The sequence below is a fragment of the Rhinolophus ferrumequinum genome, chromosome X (assembly GCF_004115265.2).
Source record: "Rhinolophus ferrumequinum isolate MPI-CBG mRhiFer1 chromosome X, mRhiFer1_v1.p, whole genome shotgun sequence".
NCBI classification, from domain to species: domain Eukaryota; kingdom Metazoa; phylum Chordata; class Mammalia; order Chiroptera; family Rhinolophidae; genus Rhinolophus; species Rhinolophus ferrumequinum.
Window position 1 is genome coordinate 82,654,216 of NC_046284.1, and position 18,941 is coordinate 82,673,156.

At 38.3% G+C, this 18,941-nt stretch overlaps 1 long non-coding RNA gene across 1 annotated transcript; it reads right to left on the minus strand.

The window, feature by feature from the left end:
* Positions 1 to 1,099: 1,099 nt before the first annotated feature.
* On the minus strand, positions 1,100 to 18,682 carry LOC117022185 (uncharacterized). Its single transcript, XR_004423004.1, has 3 exons — positions 18,544 to 18,682; positions 18,358 to 18,431; positions 1,100 to 5,027 (listed from the first exon to the last, which is right to left on the minus strand). It is a non-coding gene; the product is annotated as an uncharacterized LOC117022185 (long non-coding RNA).
* Between the last annotated feature and the right edge of the window lie 259 nt (positions 18,683 to 18,941).

Below are 18,941 nucleotides of genomic sequence, written 5' to 3' on the forward strand. Positions count from 1 at the left end.
ATTAGTCATCCAGAAGATCTCTACTCATCTTTTAAGGCACAATTTGTATGCCATCTCTTCTAAGAAACCTTCCCTGAGCTGGGTTGTATGTTCCTTAGGGGATTTCACAGTCTATTGTACCCACCATTGTTCCTGCACTGGCCACACTGAAATTATAGCTCTGTGTTTGGGAACATACCTTGTTCACCTCTGTGTTCTCAGTGCAGAGCAGGAGGCCTGACATGTAGTAGGTGGTCAGTCAATTTTGCTCAATTGAACTTATAACTAGTTAGATGATTACACTAGTAATGATGAATGAATTGATACTGGCCCAGAGAGGGAGAGCTCTAGTGATGTGTCACAGGGCTCTGTGTATATTGATGGCATTCTGATGAAATTAGTGCGTGACAAAACTAACGGAATAGGTTACACATTAGACAACAGAATTAGTATCCAAACAGTCACGGGCAGGCAGAAACACTGGAGCCATGCTGGTCCGTGAGGGGCTTAGGGGAAAAGTCAGGACTAAAACCTCACCAACTGTTGCAACGTTGACAGTGGAAAAAAGCTTTTCTGAGCTAAAACTCACCTCCCTGTGGTGTCCACCACTATAACAGCAGTTACTATGTGCCAGGCTTTGTACCAGCTCCTGTACCCCACCTCCCCACCAAGTACTAGAGAAAAAGTCTAATGGGGATGATCTGCTTGGTCTGGGAACCGAGAAACTTCCTCACAGGGCAGGAGAAAGGGGGATCCTAGCTGAGATCACAAGGCCCAGTGAGAGCTGGGTCTTTGGTTTTCACCAAGTAACAGGCAGACATAATAACACAACAGTGTGAGGGCTGTTTGAAAAAGAGGCAGGTCTACTACCTTCAGGAGCTCCAAGGTATAGAGCCAGTCATAGAGAACACTGGACTTTGTCACCACCCTACCAAGTTCTTTTGAACTTGCTCCTCAAAAGAACTCAGGAGCTATCCTCACTGCTTCTTCACAGCCCTCACCCTTCTGAATAATGACATCCAAGGTCCTTAGTATGGCATAAAAGGCCTTCATGCCTAGTCTAGTTCTCAGTGCGTTTTTTTCTATCATTCACATTCATTCATTCATTCAGTTTATTCCACAAATATTTATTGAGCATCTACTAAATATTACTATGCACTGTTCTTGGCAGTAGGGATACAACAGTGAACAAAACAAAAGTCCCTGCTTTGTGGAGCTTACAGTCTATTGGGGAGAGGCAAACACTAATCACAATAAATAAATATGAAATATATCAGGTGGTGATCAGTTCTTTGTAGAAAAACGTAAGACATAAAGTAAGATAAGGGGATGGAAAGTACAGGTGAATGGGACTAGTTTAGATACGCTGGTCAGGGAATGGTTCTCTAGGGAGGTGTCACTTGAGCATACTGGAAGTGGGCGGGCAAGCCACCAGATTATCTGGGAAGAAGACTGTTCCAGGCAGTGAGAGCAGCAAGTACAAAGGCTCTGAAGAGGGAGGGTACCTGACATGTTTGAGGGAGAGCGAGTAGGCCAGCGTGGCTGGGGATGAGTAAGTGATGGGGGACAGTGACAGGACATGAAGTCAGAGAGGGGCTGGGGACAGGCTGGGTAGAGACTTTTGGGCCACGGCAAAGGCTTTGACTTTTATTCTGAGGGAGCTGGGAGCCAAGGGAGAATTTGGGCAGAGGAGGGAAATAATCTGATATGGATTTTTAAAAAATTTCAAAGAATTAGTAATAGATATTATAACACTAGGCAAAAGAAAACACAGATAATTACCAAGAAAACAAAAAGGTATACAACAAAGGCTATATAATCAGAGTGTACTATGTGGTTTAGATTGTGAATTATATTTACAGTGTCGTACTTATGCAAACAGTGATTATTGGTTAAACAAAAATTATATAAAATGTTTAAAGAAACAACAGACGCAACTACAAACATGAACGAGTAACAAGAGACTATTAGGGACGAGGCAGATTAGAAAGTGAAATATATGGAGCTCATACAAATGAAAAACACAACTGTTGAAATAAAAAACTTAGTGGACAGATTCAACAGCAGATCAGACATAGCTGAAGAAAGAATCAGTAAGCTGAAAAATAGATCTGAAGAAATTTCCCAGAATTATGTGCAGGAAGACAAGGAGACAGAGAATATCAATGGGATGTTATGAGATATGGAAGATATAATGAGGAGGTCCAAAATATGAGTAACTGGATTCTGAGAAAGAAAATATATAAAGAATGAGAGAAAGGCAATATTTGAAGAAATGGCTGAGAATTTTCTAGAAATTATGAAAAACATAAATCCAGAGGCATGAAACACATTTCCAAAGTAGAATAAATGAAAAAGAAATACATGCTGAAACAGCTTAGAATGAAACTGCAGAGACCCCTGCACATCCCCCTCCAAAAAAAGAGAGAAAAGATCTTAAAAGTAGCCAGAATTAAATAAATAAATAAATAAATAAATAAATAAATAAATAAGAGTAGACAGAATATAAGAAAACAAAAACACCTACAAAAAACCAGCAACTAGACTGATAGCAGACTTCTAAATACCTATAACAAACTATCTTTTAACAATGAGGATAAAAGAAGACGGGGAGAATTTAACACCAAGAGATCTGCACTAAAAGAATATCTAAATATTATATTCATAATGAAGGAAAATGATCCCAGAATGATGGTCTGAGATGCAAGAATGTATGCATGTAAATCCAAACAAACACTGTCCATATAAAATAATACTAATGATGATGTAGATTTTCTGAGGTTAGAAAAAAAAGGAGCAAATCAACATATTCAAAGCAACAGCATGTGGTCAAGAGAGGGATGACTACAGCTGAAAGTTCCTGTGTTCTTCAAGAGGGTGGTTAAAGTACAGTTTAACTTTGGATCTTAAAGTTAAACATGCATGGTAAAATTTCAGGATAACCACAGAAAGAATAGTAAAAGAACATGTAAATTCCAAACAGGAGGGAGAAAAAAAATTGAATAAGAAATCAAACAAATCTCAAAACTGAAAAAGTGGCAAGAAAAGAAAAATGAAGTACAGAAAAGGGGTAGGAAATAGAAATAAAAAAGTATGATGGTAGAAACCAGTCCAAATATATCATGGTAAATGTAAACAGATTAAACTTGTTCATTAAAAGACAGGGATCATCAGATTAGCTTTTTAAAAAAGGTTCAGCCACATGCCATACCCAAGAGATACAATTAAAGCATAAGGGCATGAAAATGTTGAAAAGTAAAAGGATGGAAAAATACATACCACATAAATCCTAACAAGAAGAAAAGTTTGTGTTGTAAGGTAAAATAGACTTCAAGGAAAACTGCATTATCAGGAATAGAGAGGGTCATTACATATTTACCAGGAATATATAACAATTCTTAATTTGAATATTCCTAATAAAATATCCTCAAAATATAGAAAATTAAAAAATAAGAACTACAAGGAGAAGTAGACCAATCCACCATCACAGTTGAATATTAACGTACCTCTTACAATTATTGGTATATGATGACCAAAAAAATCAGTGTAGATATAGAAAATTTGCACAATACAATTAACAAACTTGGTAATAGACATGTAGAGAACTCTGTATTCAACAATTAAAGAACATAATTCTTATAAAGCACATAGGAAACATTCAAAAATATTAATCACATACTAAGCCATAATCAAGTCTCAATAAATTTCAGAGTTGTTATCATACAGACCACACCCTCTAACCATAATACAATTAAGACAGATTTCAATTACAAAGAGATAAATTTTAAAATCCCCAAACATTTAGATATTTAAAAACATACTTCTATACAACTCACAGGTCAAAGAAGTAAACATGATGGAAATATTGAAGTACTCGGAACCGAACAATGATGAAATAAGACATGTCTGAACTTACAGAAAAGCAGTATTTAGAGGGCAATTTATATCCTTAAGCGCACAAATCAAAAAACAAGGAAGGCTGACAATGAGCTCAGTATCAAATTAAAAAAAGAACAACAGAATAAATCCAAAAAATGTAGAAGGAAGGAGATCAAAAAAGATAAGAGCAGAAATTAAAGAAATAGAAAACAAAGATACAATAGAGAGAAGCAACAAAGCCAAAAGTTGGTTCTTTGAAAACACTAATAAAATAGACAAACCTCTGGCGAGATTGATCAAGAAAAAAAGTGAGAAGGCACAAATAACCAATATCAGCAATGAAAAAGGAGACATAACTACAGATTATATACCGCAGAGAATAAAAAATATAAGGGAAGTTTAAGCCAATAAATTTGAGAACGCAGACAAAACGGACCAATTCCTAGCACACTTGAACTTACCAAAACTGACTCAAAAAGAAAAAGAAATCCTGAATCGTCCTCTAACTACTAAAGGAATTGAAGCAGCAGTTAAAACTCTTCCTACCGCAAAAAACGAACAAAAGGACAAACAACAGGAGGCAGAATTTTCCAGTTGCTATGTGGATTACAGGTAGGTGAAGAGATACTGATTCCCTCAGCCCTGGCGGTGTCCATGTAGAACCTAAGGCAGTGGAGACCCTAGGTAGGCCACCTCTCCCTATGGGCAGCCTCCTGTGGAGATCCTTAGAGGGCAGCCCTTAGCTCAACAGGGTCTGACAATCCCTCTGAAGTCCCTGCAGGTGGTGAGCACAAATGAGTAACAGCCAGCACTCACTGCTCTGTGGTAAGTGTGCTAAGGAGCCCAAGGAGGAGCTCTATCACTTGGACAGCCTCTTCAGTAGCCAGCTTCTGCAGTCTTCTGCCCACAGAAGACAAGGGGCCTGTGGAGCTGCTGGAGGAGTCTGGTCCAGTTGCCAAGAAACACCACATACAGCCAAGTTGTGACCAGTTGGGGTAGGGTTGGGTGCAGGGAAGCCAAGCGGGGGCTTCTGGAGAGTGTAGCTCCAGGTAGAAGCCCTGAAACTGTCTTCACAAATATCAGATACTTTTATCCGTTTGCAGCTGATGAGCCCTTTTAATGGTGTCCAAGCTAGCTTCAGGGTGATGGTTCTAACCGTGATGCATGTTCTGAAAATAAGAGCTTCATCATTATTTTGAAATAATATGAGAGTTCAAGTGGTTTGAAATCTAATCACATTATCACAAGAAATGTTAACAATATATTTGTCAATGAACCAAAAAGAAAAGCTGTTAGATATTTCAATTGTTAAACATTTTTGAAGAATTTAAAAATTGGTTTTAAATACTTTATCACCGACTTGTACACAGAAAGATTTTTGTTGATGGTGACTATTAAAATTTTGAAGACATCATTAAAAAGTCTTCATCAGAACTTGTGTGTAGCCCTTTCAAAGCAGAAAACCTGATATAAAATAAACATATTATTTAAAAATCTGAAAAGACTTTAAAAGTTTAATATCAATTCAATATTAAAAAGAGAAGCACCAGACCAAGATGGTTTTACAGGAAAATTCTACCAAATAGATCACTCTAAAGTGATCTAGAATTTTGTAGAAGAGGGAACACTGACTCATTCTATGACAGCGGCAGACCTTGTGACCAAAAGCAGTAAGGACAGCATGAGAAAGAAAAATTAAAGACCAATTTTACTCATGGACACAGACACAAAAATCCTAAACAAATATTAACAAACTGAACCTAGTACTGTATAAAATGAACAGATCAGGACCAAGTTGTGTTTATACCAGTAACGCAAAGGTGGTCTAACATGAGGAAAATACATTGTTTTTACCATATTGTCACATTACTGGAGGGGAAAAAACCCATAATCATCCCAAGAAACCGAAAAGATATGATTAAAAATTCAATACTCTTTCATGATTAAAAACAATAATAAAAACTTCCCAGCATAGAGGAATATGATGGAAATGTCACTCTTAATAAGGAAAAGTTAGTGGTGTTCCCTGTACAATAGCCAACAAAAGAAGACGTCCACTACCATATTTTCTATTCAACAATGTACTGGAGGTCTTTGACATCTCAGTAAGACAAGAAAAATAAAGGCATAAAGACTGGAAAGGAAAAGCAAAACTGTCATTATTTCCAGCTGATATAGTTGTCAACATAGGAAACACAAACAAACATACAGACAACCTAAAAGGAAGCATGGCTCTTTGGGAAATGGTCGATTCTAGGGTTGGGGCAGGAAAACACAAGATGAGTAGGAAGCATCTTGTTACTGCCAGCAAGTAAGGAAGTACTCACAAACAAAAAGACGGGGGCATGTCAAAGGGACACCAGAGCCAACATGAAAGAGCCCCCAGGGGGCCAAAGCTAGAACAACTTGAGCAACAAGACAAATAACAGTATTGGATTTATAACTCAAATTATTAAATGAATACACATGAGTTCATACTGAGTTCACAATGAGTTCATACTGCGTTCACAAACAAGTGACTGAATAAATAAGTACTCAAATACATACATAAGTAAATAAGGGAGAAGAAACAAATCTTTTTCCAGAAGAATTCCAAATAATGTATGTAAATACACCCCCTTTCAGAGGTGGAGCTTAATTCCTCTCCCTCTCCTTGAGGGTGAGCTAGATTCTTCCGAAGAACAGAGAATGAAAAGGGAAAAACAGCAACTTTACAGTGGATGAACCCGGCAAACACCACCTTAACCGAGTAATGAAGGTCAACATCACCAGTGATGTCACGGGGATATCACATGCCCCTGATATGATGTGATGAAAAGGGCACTTCAACTCTGTGGTGTTTCTTCCAAAGACAACCCCAGTCTAATCATGAGGAAAACTTCAGACAAATCCAAATTGAGGGATATTCTACAATACACCTCAAAAGTGTTAGGGTCATGAAAAACAAAGAAAGACTGAGAACCAGTCACAGACCAGAGGACACTAAAGAGACATGACAACTTAAATGCAATATGGTGTTTTGAATTGGATCCTAGAACAGAAAGAGGACATTAGTGGGAAAGCTGATAAATCCATATAACGTCTGAAGTTTAGGTAATAGTAATATACCAACGTTGCTTCCTTAGTTTCGATAAATATACCGTGGTGAGGAGTACACAGGAGCTCTCCAGACTATCTCTTTATTTACTTTTCCATAACTATTCTAAAAAATTATTCTAAAATTAAAAGTTTGCTTAAAAATAAAACTTTAGTCAGGTGAATGGTTTTCATATCAATATTAAAAAATAACTTCATTTCTATATCCCTGCAAAAGAGAAAAAACACATTATATAAAAAGATCTCATTTAGTAGCAAAAACCATAAATACCAAGGAATAAATCTAACACAAGATATGCAAGACCTTATGCAGAAAATTATAAAGCGCTACCAAAAAACATTCAAGAATTTATTTAAAATAAAAGGATATATCATATTCATAGCTAGGAAGACTCAACATCATGAACATATCAATTCTCATCAAACTGATGTATAGATTCATTGCAATTCCAACATTTTTGTAAAACATAAGAAGCTGATTTTGAAATGCGCCTGAAATAACAAAGGGCCAAGAATATATGATATTCCGGAAGAAGAATAAAATGAAAAGATTTTGCTCTACCAAATATTGAGATTCTGTATGAAGCTAAAGTAATGAAGGCAGTGTGGTACTGGTTCAGGGACAAAAAGTTGGCGAATAGCAGAGCTCCCAGAAACAGACCTACACAGATATGGAACTTTGATGTATGACAGAGGTGGCAATTCAGATCACTAGGCTATCCACATGGAAAATAATAAAACTGGATCCCGACCTTACATCTTTATACACCTAACACAAAAATCAATTCCGGTTAGATTAAGGACTTAAATACGAAAGGTAAACTTTTAAACTTTTATTAGAAAAAAATAAAGAATATCTTTAAAACCAAGTTAGAGAAGATCACACACAAAAGGTGTTACCTATAGAGAAAAGATTGAATTCCGGTCAACTCAATTCAATTGAAGAATTTCTGCTCACGCAAAGACACCATAAAGAAAACAAAAAATAAGCCACAGATCGAGGGAAAATATTCAACACATATAACTGACAAATGATGAGTATCCAAATAATTAAATAACTCTTACATATCAATAAAAATGATAAAAATACCAACCTAAAAATGGGCAAAAGATATTAATAGTCACTTCACAGAGAAAGAAACGTGTGGCCAATCAACATGAAAAGATGCTCAGTCACATTAGTGACTGGAAAATGCTAATTAAATCCCACAATGAGATGTTACTCTACACTCAATATAATGCCAAAAATTTTAAAGTGTGATAATATCAAGTATTGATTAGGGTATGGATCAATAGGATCTCTTATAAACTGCTAACGGTGTATAAATTGGTACCGTTAAGTTTAAAATACATTTTGGCAGAATCCTGTCAAGCTGAATGTTTACACATCCTATTAACCAGTAATTCCATTCCTAGGTATATACCTTAGAAAAGTGGGCGTGCATGTGTACCAGGAGACACGTACAAGAATGTGCATAAGAGCAAAAAACTGGAAATGCCCCAAATGTCCATGAACAGATAAAATGGATGAATAATTTGTTTTACCATCACCCCATGAAATACTACACAGCATTGAGAATGAACAAGCTACAGCTACATGTAAAACATAGGTGAATCTTGGAAACACAACCATGAGTGAAAAATGTAAGTCACAAAAGACCACATACAGTACAATACTATTTTTTTTACAAAGCTCACAACCAAGCCAAATGAACAATATTTTGGTGAAGCATCTACACAAACATGAAAAAAAATATAGATATCAAAAGAGCAAGGGAATGTTAAACATAAGACTTAGGAGAGTGGTAATTTGTGGCAGGGGCTTGGAATGGGACAGAAAATGACACAGGGATAGGTGCTATTATTAAGGTTCTTGGTTAAGGTTGTGAGTTCTTGGTTTTTCATTATATTAGTATCTTTATAACTCATGTATATAATGTGTATATATTCTTTAATTATATGTCTAATGCATTTTATACGAACAAACAGAAAATGGGAGAAGAGTAGGAAGAAATAAAGAATGACAACTCTTTCGGAGTTTTGCTGTTAAGGGAATAGAGAAATTAAGCCATAGTTGCAAGGGGATGTGGGATGAAGAGAGTTTTATTTATATATATATATATATATATATTTAAGATGGGAGAAATAGGAGACTAATGGAATGACAAAGTGAGGACTTTGGTGAAGTAGCTGGCCACTAAAACAATGAAAATATGGGCAAACCAACTAAAGTCAACCATCTCAAAACTCTGGCAATTAACCACAGGCATAGATAAAATAAAAGTCATGTATCCAAGAGAAACTACTGAATCTTGGTAAGACAGGGGATTCTGTGACATTTTAACTTGTGGCTATTCCCATCTTCTCTCCTTCAAATCAGGGGTTCAGTAGCCAAAAGCTGACTAAATTCCAGACAACAGAGAGATCTGACTGCTTTGGCCAGGAATTTAAAGGGAAATCCTGGAAAATGAGACAACGATGGGGAATTTTGAAAAGCTCTGACATACTCCTGGGAATCTAAAGGGATGTGCACATGGCTATGTGCATGCCCAAGAAAGAAATGAAACAGGACAGGGCCCAAGTCACTCACATCTGTCTGACTGTGAGGCCCTCTGTGAGCAGAAAGTGAAAGCTAAGGTTGCCTTGTAAACTGGCTGAAGTTTGAAGGCATGCCTTTTCACAGAGATCTCCTTGGCAAAAGGTGGAAGACACACAGACATGGCATTTAAGGAAATATATTTGATCAATCACTGGCTGACCACCAAATTATATTTACCAGGTGTGACCCCTAGGAATCTAGACTTAAAAATAAAAACAAGAACTTAAAAAAACAAAACAAAAAGCTAGCAGAGAACTAAGGGGCCACATAGTACAGGGAATATGGAATTCAAAGAATGAGTCAAGAAAAGTTGCTAAACAAATGGCAACAAGAAAAATAACAATAACAACACCCACACACACATATATACACACACACAACCCAGAACAACAACAAATCTTGAGGGTGGAAGAATCTGATATCGGAGTTGTTAAAGTACCTAAAATGTCCAGGTTTTGACAACAAATTATGAGACATGCAAAGAAACAGTAAATTACGTTACATATACAGGGAAAAAAGCAGCCAAAAGAACATGAGGGGTCCTTGATGGGGCCAATGTTTGGGACTTAACAAAGACTATTAATCTATATATTTAAGAAGCCCAAGTAGAATAAACTCAAAAAGATCCACATCTAAATACATAGTGAAACTGATAAAAGTCAAAGACAAAAAGCAAATCTTGAATGCAACGAGAAAAATGATTTATTGCATATGAGGGATCCTCAGTAACATTAACATCTGATTTTTCATCAGAAACTGTAGAGGCCAGAAGACAATGTGATGACGTCTTCAAAATGTTGAAAGAAAAAGACTGTCAATGGATAATTCCGTATCTAGCTAAATTGTTCTTCAAACATGAAAGAGAAGTTAAGATGAACAAAAACTGAAAGATTTTGTTGCTAGCAGACCTATCCTATAAGAAACATTAATTTTAGGCCGAAATTAAAGTACACTAAATGGTAACTTGAAAGTAACTACATAGGCATTATGAAAGAATTTTTGTTTATAACACTTTTATGTTCCTATCTGTTATAAAAGACAACTGCATAAAGCAATAATAATAAAACTGTGTTGAAGGGCTTATAATGTACAAAGGAGTAATTTGTATGATAATACTACAAAGGACAGGGGAGGGAACAGAGATATATTGGAACAAAGTTTTTACATAATATAACATTGAAAGTAAGTTAGAATTAATCCAAAGTAGATTGTTTCAAGTTAAGATGTTAATTGTCATCCCAGGGCAACCACTAAAAACTGAACTCAAAAATATATATAGTTAAGGAAATTTAAAAGTTATAGTAGAAAATATCTATTTAACACACAAAAGAAGCAAGGAATTAAAGAACAAAGGAAGGAACAGAAAAAGACATAAGACATACACAAAGTAAATATCAATTTACTTTGTAAATATTTACTTTTTACTTTTAGTAAAAAGTAGATATTTACTTTTAGTAAATATCAAGAGTAGTTTCACTAACTCTTCCAAAAAAGAGGAGAAAACACTTCCCAATTCATTCTACACAGCCAGCATTATCCTAATACCAAAGCCAGGCAAAGACATTACAAGAAAAGAAAACAACAGACCAATATCCTTCATGAATATAGGTGTAAAAATCCTCAACAAAATACTAGCAAACTAAGTCCAGCAACATATAAAAAGTATTATATAACAAGATTAATTAGGATTTATTCCAGGAATGCAAGGTTATCGTCTGAAAATTAACCAACGTAATATACCATATTAATAGAATAAAGCACAAACTCCACACGATCATCTCAAGAGATGCAGAAAACGCATTTGACAAAATCTAACACCCATTCATGGCAAAAACAGAAAATTAGGAGTAGAAGGAAACTTCCTCAACTTGATAAAAGATATCTATGTAAAACTCACAGCTAACATCACACTTAATGGAGAAAGATGCAATACTTTCCCCCTGAGATCAGGAACAAGACAAGAATGCCTGCTCTCATTATTTCCAGTCAGCATTGTACTGGAAGGGTCTAGCCAGGGCAATTAGTCAAGAAAAAAAAGGCATCCAGATTGGAAAGGAAAAGTAAAAGTACCTGTATTTGCAGATGACATAATCTAGTATATAGAAAACCCTAAAGAATCCATTAAAACACTGTTTGAACTAATAAGCAAGTTCAGTAATGTGGCAAGATAGAAGATCAATAAACAAAAATCAAATGTTATTTCTACACACTAGCAATGAACAATCAGAAAGTGAAATTAAGAAAATAATCTCATTTATAATAGCAGCAAAAAGAATAAAACACCTAGGAATAAATTTAACAAAAGAAGTGCAAGACTTGTACACTGAAAACTACAAAACACTTCTGAAAAAAATTAGAAATGATCTAAATGGAAAGACTGGGGCGGACAGTCGCGAGCTCTGGGCAACGGGGCTGCCGGTTCAATTCCCACATGGGCCAGCGAGCTGCGCCCTCCACAACTAGAATGAAGTCAATGAGCTGCCGCTCAGCTCCTGGGTAGTCACATGGCTGAGTTGGTTGGAGCGCATCCTCTCAACCACAGGGTTGCCGGTTTGACTCTTGGACTCCCCTAAGGGAAGGTAGGCTCTGCCCCCCCCCCGCAACTAACAACAGCAACTGGACCTGGAGCTGAGCTGTGCCCTCCACAATTAAGATTGAAAGGACAACAACCTGACTTGGAAAGAGTCCCAGAAGTACACACTGTTCCCCAATAAAGTCCTGTTCTCCTTCCCCAATGAAATCTTTAAATAAATAAATAAATAAATAAATGGAAAGACTTCTCATGTTCATGAGTAGGAAGACTTAATATTGTTAAATGGCAATACTCCCCAAATTGATATATAGATTCAACAGAATCCCTATAAAAATTCCAGCTGATTTTCTGCAGAAACTGATAAGCTGATTGTAAAATTCATATGAAAATGCAAAGGACTTAGAACAGCCAAAACAATCTTGAAAAAGAACAAAACTGGAAGACTCCCATTTTCTGATTCCAAAACTTACTACACAGCTACAGTAATCAAGACAGTGTAGTCTGGCATGACAGACATATAGATCAATGAAATAGAATTGAGAGTCCAGAAATTAACCTTCACATTTATGATTACGGTTAACTGATTTTTCAAAAGGTTGCCAAGACAATTTGATGGGGGAAAGAATACTTCTTTCAACAAAAGGTGCTGGGACAACTAGATATTCACATGGAGAATAATGAAATTTGGACCCCTACCTCACACCACACACACAAATTAACTCAAAATGGATCATCAACCTAAATGTAAGAGCTAAAATCCACACAATTCCTGTAAGAAAACATAGGAATAAATCTTTGTGACCTTAGATTACATAATGGTTTCTTGGATATAACAAGAAGAACTCAAGTAACGAAAGAAAAAATTTGACATCATCAAAATGTAAAACTTTTGTGCATCAAAGGACACCATCAAGAAGGTTTAAAGACAACCTACAGAATAGGAGAAAATATTTATAATTTATATATTTGACAAGAGACTTGTATCTAAAATATATAAAGAATTCTTATAACTCAACAGTAAGTAAACAAATGATCTTATTTTAATAGGGCTAAAGATTTAAATAGACATTTCTCCAAAGAAGATATGCAAATAGCCAATAAAGACATGAAGAGATGTTCAATATCATTAGTTATTAGAGAAATGCAAATAAAAACCACAATGAGATACCACTTAATACACATTAGGATGGCTATAATAAAAAAGATAAACAATAAAAAGTGTCGATAAGGATATGGAGAAACTGGAACCCTCATACATTGTTGATGGGAAATGTAAAATGGTGCAGCCACTTTTGCAAACAGTTTGGTAGTTCCTCAAAAAGTTAAACATAGAGTTACCATGTGACCAAGCAACTCCTAGGTATCTACCCAGTAGAAAACAAATATACATCCACACAAAAACTTGTACACAAATGTTCAGAGCAACATTATTTATAATAGCCAAACATGAAAAGAACTGAACTGTCCATCAACTGACAAGCCAAACATGAAAACAACTGAACTGTCCATCAACTGACAAATGAATAACAAAATGCGGTATAACCATACAATAGAATATTATCTGGCAATAAAAGGGAGTGCTCCCTGCAACAACATGGATGAACCTCAAAACCATTATGCTAAGTGAAAGAAGCCACTCATAAAGACCAACATATTGTATGATCCCATTTATCTGAAATGTCTAGACTAGACAAATCAATAGATAGAGACAGGACTTGTAGATTAGTAGTTGCCTAGGGCTGAGGGGAGCGGAGTGATGGGGAATAACTACTAAACAGTATGAAGCTTCTTTTCGGGGGGGGGGTGGATAAAATGCTCTAAAATTGATGGTGGTGATGGTTGTACAACTCTGTGGATATACTTAAAACCCTTTAAAGGGTGAATTTTATGGTATGTGAAATATATCTCAATAAAGCTGTGACAAAAAGATGGAAGCAATAACAGAATATCCAACAGATGAGAATGATTTTGTAGAGAGGGGTAAATTGATCCAGGAGAGAGAGGGGAAAATTGCTGAAGCAATGTCCCCAAGTAGGTAAGAGATGAAATCTAGTGCCAAAGTGGAGGGATGGGATTTTGAGGACAGCAGGGACAGTTGATCCATAAGAAAAGAAAAGAACGCAGAGTATGTGAGTGCAGATGCTATTTGGTGGTTGGATGTGGTGGTGTGAATCTGTGGAGGTGTTCTTCTGATGGTTTTCATTTTTCAGTTAAGCAGGCAGCCTGAGCATAGCATGGGGGAGGAGGTGCTGGAGATTTGAGGAGAGATAAGGTACGAAATAGTCATCTGGGAAGGTGGGAGAGTGAATGGCCGAGGGCGTACAGCGGAGCAGGTGGAGTTGGATTTAACCAGGACTGGGGTTTGCCTGGTAAGTATGCTGACATGACAGAGGGCAAGGGAAGTGAGGATGTATGCAAGGAAATGCCTATAATAATGGACCATGGAATCTAAGCTAATTAAAGGAAGGACATGGGAACCTGGAGGAAGTAAAGAGCAGTGAAAAACGTTCCATCCCAGTGGCACTGAAGGATTGTTGGAGTTGGGGTGCTAGAGGGAGAGAGGCAGAAGGATAAAAGGTACTGGATGGATAGCAGGATGCCGGACACTGAGATTAAGAGGCAATGCTGTCACAGATACAGAGAAGAAGGGTATGACTATTGGAGGGGGTAGCTGCGGTGGGGTTGAAAGGCAAGAGCATTGTAGGAGGGCAGATCACAGAACTGAGACAGGAACACTGGAAGGGTCGTCTACGGAAATATTTAAATCACCAAGAATTAGGACTGGGGCCGTGTTATAGAGAATGACAGGGAGCTAGTGGCTAAATTCTTCTAGGAATAAGGAATGACAGGGGCAGTTATGTGTGTATGTCTGTACCTGACTATAACACAGAATGTGGGTGATGGTATAGTCTGATGATCTGAGATTTAAAACAAGATGGTTGATATTTACATAATCTTAAAGTATCTCTCCATAAACTATTTATTAATTATAAAGGAAAAAGGAGTAAACTATAGTGGAGAAACCTGGCAGACACCACCTTAAACAAATAGTCAAGGTGAACAAAACCAGTGTTGGGACAAACTGATATTATGTGCCTCCTGATACAAAGCGCTGAAGACACATCTCGTCTGTGGTATTCTTGCCCAAATTCCATAACTCTACTACAATCACCAGAAAATAACAGACAAACCCAAATTCTATCAAATAACTGGCTGGGACTCTTTAAAAGTATCAAAATCATGGAAGACAAAGAAAGACTAAAGAACTGTCTCAGAATGGAAGAGCCTCAGGAGACATGAAAACAAAATGCAATGTGGGATCCTGAATTCAATCCTAGAAGAAAAATATGATATTAGTGGAAAAATTGATGAAATCTGAGTAAGTTTGTACTTTCATTAATAGTATTGTGCCAATGTTAATTTCCTAATTAAAAAAAACTTCTTTTTTATTAGTTTCAGGTGCACAAGACAAAGAAATACTTAGACGTTTATCATTTATATCCCTCACACTGTGTGAACCCCCCTCCCCCCATCCACTATCCCTCTGACATCGCACCGAGCCATTACATTTCCAAAATTTCCTAATTTTGATGATTGAACTGTAGTTGTATAATTTCTTAACATTTGGGGAATCTGAGTAAAGGATATATGGGAATTCTTTGTACTATTTTTACAACTTTTTAAAAGTCTAAAATTATTTTAAAATAAAAATATTAATTCTAAAAAAACGTTGTTTAAGGAGGAGGGAGAGAAAATATATGGGAAGGACAATTAGAATGAGGACACCTACCCTTATCTCCTGGCCTCCTGGTAAGAGGGGTCTGAGGGGGCTGCTGAGGGAACAGAGTGCTCAGGGGAAAGCCCGATTTCTATTCAAGCAGTGGTTCTCGGTAGGAGGTTAGACAGTCAAGGGGTGTTTGGGGGCATTTTTGATTGTCACAATAATGGGAGATCGCTAGTGACATTTAGCAGGCATAGACCAGGGAAGCTCAGCTGCACAAGACAGCTCCACACAGCAAAGAATTGTACTGCGTCCCATACAACTTTAGAATGTCCCACCAGACAATCATGTAGGTGAAAAACCTGTTCATTCATTCATTTATTCATTCAACAAACATTTACTGAGAGAGCCTACTATGTGCCAAGCACTGTTTTAGGTAACAGGGATTTATCAGGGCACAAAAAAGTCTGCCCTTCTGGAGCTTACGATCAAATGGGAAAGTCAGACAATAAACAACAATAAAGATGTGTCAGACAATAAACATAATAAAGATGTGAATTATATATTATGTAAGAAGGTGAGGAGCACTATGGAAAAAATAGAGCAGGGTGTATGCTGGGGGAGAGCTGCAAGTTTAAACAGGATGGTCAGGGTAGGCCTCACTGAGAAAGTGACATCTGAGTAGAGGCCTGAAGGAAGTGGGGGCATGAGTTTTATAGGAGAAAAGCATTCTAGCTACAGGGGACAGACCAGTACAAACCCCTGAGGTGGAAGTGTGCCTAATATGTTCAAGTAGCAGAAAGGAGGCCAAGATGGGTAGCATAGAAGGTGCAAGTGGGGAGAGTGGTAGGAGATAAGATCAGTGAAGTTACGGGGACAAGATCATGGATTTTAATGTATACTGACTTTGAGGCGGCCGGATGGCTCAATTGGTTAGAGCGCGAGCTCTTAACAGCGAGGTTGCCGGTTCAATTCCCACTTGGGATGGTGGGCTGCGCCCCCTGCAACTAGGTTGAAATCGACCACTGGACTTGGAGCTGAGCTGCGCCTTCCACAACTAGATTGAAGGACAATGACTTTACTTGGAGCTGATGGGTCCCGGAAAAAACACACTGTTCCCCAATAAAAATTAAAAAAAACCTCAAACCCTTTGTATATGTGTGTGTGTGTGTGTGTGTGTAAATATACATACTTGACTTTTCCAAAAATTCAACAATTTTATAAATTCAGGGAAGACTGTACTTTGTTTAAAACTTTATGAAGAATTGTTCATGATCTAGGAAAACTACATCACCCTGTGTTTCTTGAGTCACCAATTAACACATGGGGCTGTCACCATTCCCAGGTTCAAGTATCATTATGTGCAAGACCATTTCATTATGTCTTTTAGTGGAATTACATCCCAGCCTTTACATATTAAAATATACAGTTTTATTATAAATTACTCTTCCTTTAATTGTCCCTTATATTACTATTAAGACATTGTATTGGTTTGGGGGGAATTATGTGTGTAGACAGATTCTATGCACTTAATTTCAGAATAGTGAAGGGGGCATTTCAAAATATACATTATAAAAATGGAGTGTTGAGTCCAATAGGTATGAGAACCACTGAGGCATGACAAGAAAATGCAGGGACTGAGAATGGAGGGGAGTTTGCTGATGATTGAAGGTGAGTTCCAGAAGACCTGGTCAAAAGATTTCAGGATGGGGACAGAAGGGCTGTTTGGGGATGTAACTAGGAGACCCCTGGTCTTCTGGTGGTGACTAACATGATATAGGATAAAGGGCCTGATCCACTTTTTCATCTAAATTGTTCCTCACCCTGCGGGACTCTACCTGTTTAACACAATCAGCTGGGGAATAAAGAGGGTTCTCCCCAAAATCTGGCCAGAAGCAGCCCCAAGTCCAGGCTCCATTTTTTACCCACAGGACAGTCCAGACCCCAGGCTAGGGTAATTGGTGCTCTCGTGCTATAAGCTCACTGCTATAAACAATGCATCTCTAACCTATTTAGGGATGGGAAAGAGACAGGTAGAAAGAGGAAAAACAGTAACAGAGAAAAAAGCATTCAGAAAGAAAACCAATGGGGGGAGGGTCAGAGACAGGGAGAAAACAAAGCCAAAGACCAAGAGAGATAATATTCTTTTCAACCATGATTGTCATTATTTATTGAACATCTTCTAGGGGCCAGGGCTGGGCAAAGTGATGCACATATATTGTCTGAGGTGGAGATGATTAGACCCCCATTTGACAGATGAGGAAACTGAGGCTCAGATGGGTGAAGTAGATGACTCAAGGTCTCATGGCTAGTTTTAACTGATAGCGTTAGGGCTCAGCCTTCGAGGTCTGGGTTGTCTAGTACGTCTCAGAGAGGGAGAGAAACAGAAAGAGACAGAGAGGAAGAGGGAAAGGCGGGGCAGAAAGAGAGAGATGGAGACTTACAGGCATGCACGCAGGCGATCATGTGAGCTGCAGACCTGCACAGGAGCCTGGGGGAGGAGGGCGCGAGGAGGGTGGGCATGGGCCGTGGTCTCCGCAGGGTACTCACCTGGTCGCAGTCTGGGGCCGCAGGGGCACTCGCCCTCCCTCTGCTACCCGCACTATCCTCCGCAACTCGCTGACCTAGGGTTGAGAGGCCGCCCAGGTGAAAACCTCGCCCAGGCCCCACCCCTCACGCGCTCCTGCCCCGCCTCTTTCCCTCGCGCTTCCGACCCCGGTCTTTACAGCGTCTCACCGGACACCTGCTGCCGTCCACGCTGCGCGCCACCAGATTCCAGGGACTATCAGCTGGATCTTGCGAAAACCCTGGACGCGTCCCTCCCGCCGGCTGGAGTGCGAGCAGGGTCGTAGGCTCCACCGTTGCCTACGGCTCCCGGGCTCCCATTGGAGGAGTGCCCTCCTGCCTTCCCTGGGATTGGCTGGAGATGGAAACATTTTATTTTTACCCCCAGGCAGATCCCCGCGGAAGAAAACCCCGCCTCTTCAAGGGCCTTTGATTGGCTGACAAGCCAAGCCCACTCTTTAACAGGATTGGCCAGGAGAGGAGGTCTCGTCATTCCCTTTGCGGGTCTATTCCACTGGGCTTCGGAAGGTTAGGTGGGAATTCGCAAGCGTGAAGCCTAAAGTGGGGCC